This window comes from Penaeus japonicus, unplaced genomic scaffold (assembly GCF_977035675.1).
Source record: "Penaeus japonicus unplaced genomic scaffold, GWHDUDI00000001_assembly GWHDUDI00000040, whole genome shotgun sequence".
NCBI classification, from domain to species: domain Eukaryota; kingdom Metazoa; phylum Arthropoda; class Malacostraca; order Decapoda; family Penaeidae; genus Penaeus; species Penaeus japonicus.
The window spans coordinates 14,527,089-14,532,088 of NW_028234442.1; the positions used below are offsets into that span (position 1 = coordinate 14,527,089).

At 34.6% G+C, this 5,000-nt stretch overlaps 2 protein-coding genes across 5 annotated transcripts in view; both read left to right on the forward strand.

Moving 5' to 3' along the window:
* drongo (Arf GTPase activating protein drongo) overlaps positions 1 to 2,714 on the forward strand; it is a 45,398-nt gene extending 42,684 nt beyond the window's left edge. For all 3 annotated transcript variants that reach the window (XM_086534248.1, XM_043037401.2, XM_043037402.2), the window contains one exon: positions 1 to 2,714. This exon is cut by the window's left edge and continues 6,287 nt beyond it. The gene's annotated coding sequence lies outside the window, so the exon portion shown is untranslated.
* Positions 1 to 5,000, forward strand: part of LOC122246048 (BTB/POZ domain-containing protein KCTD9) — a 454,156-nt gene that overhangs the window by 350,226 nt on the left and 98,930 nt on the right. The window lies entirely within an intron of this gene.

The window sequence follows — 5,000 nt, forward strand, 5'->3', positions numbered from 1 at the left end:
GTATATATATGTATATATATGTATATATATGTATACATATATGTATATATATGTATATGTAAATGTATATATATATGTATATTCATATGTATATATATATATATGTTATGTCTATGTATATGTATATTTTATACATATATATATGTATGTGTATATTATGTATGTATATATATGTATATGTATATTATATATGTATATATATATGTATGTGTATATTATATATGTATATATATGCATATGTATATATAAATATATGTATATATATGTATATATATACATATGTATATATATATTTACATATATTATATATACATATATATATATATGTATATATGTGTATATACATATGTATATATGTGTATATACATATGTATATATGTGTATATACATATGTATATATGTGTATATACATATGTATATATGTGTATATATATATGTATATATGTGTATATACGTGTATATACATATGTATATATGTATATATATATTATATATGTATTTATATATTATGTATGTATATATATATATATTATATATATATGTATATATATATATATATATATATAGATAGATAGATAGATAGATAGATAGATAGATAGATAGATAGTCAGTTGCAGGTTTACCTTTTCTTAAGCACCTTTATCATGGGAAATCACACACTGATCATACATCTTAGGGGCTCATGATGCATTTTCATTATTTTGTCTTTCTGTAGAGTTTGATCATCACAGATTTTGAAAATTGGAGAAAAAAAATAGATTCTATATTTTGTAAGTGGATACACATTTAGAGGATTGTCTGCCTTGTTTTGCCACCTTGCCTGTAATGTAGCCTGGGTGTGGAACAAACAAGATTTGTGCTACAGAAACTCGCTTTATATATTGGTTTGCAAGAAAAATTCAGAATGAAATCATACAGAGAATCTGATTTATATTATTATTATTATTATTATTATTATTATTATTTTTATTATTATTATCATAATTATTGTTATTGTGTTATTGGTATTATGTATTATTGTACTATTATTATTGTCATTATTTAATTGTTATTATTATTAAATTTATTTTGGGTTTTATGTTTATGGGGGTGGGGGGGGCAAATGAGGTTTAAGAACCCCATGTTATCTCTATGGGTGCATCGTCAGTGCATTTGTGGTAATCTTGGGTTTTTTGGACGGAGATCGACTTGGGAATCACTCGAAGCAGGAGATCCTCTTTTTTTTCTTCCTCGCATAGCAAAGAGCGCTTCCTACAGCCACATCACTCCTTGTTGCAATTCCACCATCGCCAATCGAAAGAATTAGTTCTCCGAGTACACAGGATGTTGTTACGTTAGTATGGCAGTCAGATTTTTAAGTATGTGATGAGTGTGAATGCTTTAAAAGAGACTTAAAAAAAAGAGAAAAAAAGGGAAAAAAAACAAACTTTTTGGTACCACTTTTGCACTTGGATTATTATTAATATTATTATTATTATTATGATGATTATAATTATTATTATTATCATTATCTACTAGGTGTGTGTGCCCTTACTGGCCTCCATGCCTTCTTTTGCTGCACTAGAGAGCCAGCAATTCTTGTACAGATTACCCCTCTTGCTTTGCTCTTCTTTTGGGTGTATTTGACTGAATTGTCAGTCTCTCTCTCTCTCTCTCTCTCTCTCTCTCTCTCTCTCTCTCTCTCTCTCTCTCTCTCTCTCTTCTCTCTCTCTCTCTTCTCTCCTCTCTCTCTCTCTCTCTCTCTCTCTCTCTCTCTCTCTCTCTCTCTCTCTCTCTCTCTCTCTCTCTCTCTCTCTCTCTCTCTCTCTCTCTCTCTCTCTCTCTCTCTCATTTAAATATTTAATCTTTGCGGAGTATCCCCTTTTCCTCTTCCTGCCTTCTTGGATTTTTTCCCCTTCTTCTTGTGTTTTAACCAAGATGATATAGCTCTTTCCTTAGATTTTTAAAGATTGTATTTAATGGCATTATTATAATTCATTCATTTCAGTTCATTGTACATGAGGAGTTCACATTAGATCAGTAACGTATTTTTTTCATGCAGTCATTTCACCATTGACATTAAGAGATTACATGCGTCTCACCCGAATTGCAGAGGGTGGGGTAAAAGCCCCCCCCCCCCCAGTTAGCAGAGACCACACAGGTAGGACTTGTGTTACGGGTCACATCATGCAAAGAGATTTTATAGTGACCACTCAAGAATGGACTATTGAGATGATGTAGTCATAAATTGTGTACTCTGATCAAATCCGAGGCAGTAAGCTTTGGGTTGGATTTGGCTTGTTACGTATATGTTTTGTATTATTATTATTATTATTATTATTAATAGAACTGATATTATATCATTATCACTATTATTATTATCATCTTCATCATCATCATCATAATTATTATTATTTTTATTATTGGATTATTATTATTATTATTATTATTATTATTATTATTTTTATTATTATTATTATCATTATTATTATCATTATCATTATTGTATTATTTTTATTATTAATAGTATCATTATATCATTATCAATATTTTTATTAATATTATTATTATTGTTTTTATCATCATCATCATTACTTTTGGGACTTTTTTTCTTATTGTTTGGTTTATGTTGATGCTTTTAGTCATAATATTTGTTAGGCCCAACTGTTTTCCTATTAAGTTGAGGGGCATGGCGAACGCATATTTTCAATAGATCCAATAAATTTGAAGTGATAGCTGGTGTTTTATTTTTTCCTTCCCAGAAATCTTTGCAAAATGAAAACTACATGCTCAAATTTATCATGGATTAGCAGAGAAAATAGAAATGATATTGTATTTCAGATTACTGTGTGTTATCAGTTGTAAAAAATCCTCATGGTAAGATATATCTTTTTGATAAATGATCGATAAATATTTTTCTTATTATGATTAAAGAAAAAGTATCCTAAATGTACAACAGTAATAAAGGGAAGAACTGAAGAAAAGGAACTGTTTGATAGACAAATTATTTTTTATCAATGTGTCAGCCAATAGATCATGGTGGTTGCTGACTTTCATGCTGGGTAATTTACTATTCCAGGTCAACATACAACATGACAACATGAAGACAGCACTACTTTTCATGTTTTTTTTTCTTCTTTTATTTGACGTAATTCAAACTTTGGCTCTTCTAAAATCTCTCCCTCATCCCACAACCTCATTTTCCTTCCGAAATCTCTCCCTCATCCCTTAACCTCATTTTCCTTCCGGAATCTCTCCCTCATCCCTTGACCTCATTTTCCTTCCGAAATCTCTTCCTCATCCCATAACCTCATTTTCCTTCCGAAATCTCTCCCTCATCCCTTAACCTCATTTTCCTTCCGAAATCTCTCCCTCATCCCTTAACCTCATTTTCCTTCCGAAATCTCTCCCTCATCCCACAACCTCATTTTCCTTCCGAAATCTCTCCCTCATCCCACAACCTCATTTTCCTTCCGAAATCTCTCCCTCATCCCTTAACCTCATTTTCCTTCCGGAATCTCTCCCTCATCCCTTGACCTCATTTTCCTTCCGAAATCTCTTCCTCATCCCATAACCTCATTTTCCTTCCGAAATCTCTCCCTCATCCCTTAACCTCATTTTCCTTCCGAAATCTCTCCCTCATCCCACAACCTCATTTTCCTTCCGAAATCTCTCCCTCATCCCACAACCTCATTTTCCTTCCGAAATCTCTCCCTCATCCCACAACCTCATTTTCCTTCCGAAATCTCTCCCTCATCCCACAACCTCATTTTCCTTCCGAAATCTCTCCCTCATCCCACAACCTCATTTTCCTTCCGAAATCTCTCCCTCATCCCACAACCTCATTTTCCTTCCGAAATCTCTCCCTCATCCCTTAACCTCATTTTCCTTCCGAAATCTCTCCCTCATCCCACAACCTCATTTTCCTTCCGAAATCTCTCCCTCATCCCACAACCTCATTTTCCTTCCGAAATCTCTTCTCATCCACAACCTCTTTTATTTCGAAATCTCTCCCTCATCCCACAACCTCATTTCCTTCGAAATCTCTTCCTCATCCACAGCCTTCATTTTCTTCCGAAATTCTTCCTCTTCCACACTCATTTCCTTCCGAAAATTCTCCTCATCCCACAACCTAATTTTCTTTCCGAATATCTCTCATCATCCCAAACTTTTTTTTTCCTCCGAAATCTCTCCCTCATCCCACAACCTCATTTTCCTTCCGAAATCTCTCCCTCATCCCACAACCTCATTTTCTTTCCGAAATCTCTCCCTCATCCCACAACCTCATTTTCCTTCCGAAATCTCTCCCTCATCCCTTAGCCGCATTTTGCTTCCGAAAATCTCTTACTCACCCACAACTCATTGTTTCCGAAATCTTTCCTCATCCCACTAATCATTTTCCTTCCGAAATCTCTCCCTCATCCCACAACCTCATTTTCCTTCCGAAATCTCTCCCTCATCCCACAACCTCATTTTCCTTCCGAAATCTCTCCCTCATCCCACAACCTCATTTTCCTTCCGAAATCTCTCCCTCATCCCACAACCTCATTTTCCTTCCGAAATCTTGCTCTCATCCCACAACCTCATTTTCCTTCCGAAATCTCTCCCTCATCCTTACTCATTTTCTTCCGAAATTCTCTTCTTCATACACAACCTCATTTTCCTTCCGTATCTTCTTTCCTAATTCCCACAACTAATTTTCCTTCGAATATCGCTCCCAATCTCATAACCTCATTTTCCTTCCGTAACTCTCTCCCTCATACCACAAACTCTTTCCTTCCGAAATCTCTCCTCATCCCATAACTATTTACCTTCCGGGGAATCTCTTCCTCATCCCATAACATCATTTCCTTGGAAATATCTCTCAATCATCCCTTACCTATTTTCCGTCGAAATCTCTCCCTCATCCCACAACCTCATTTTCCTTCCGAAATCTCTCCCTCATCCCACAACCTCATTTTCCTTCCGAAATCTCTCCCTCATCCCACAACCTCATTTTCCTTCCGAAATCGCTCCCTCAT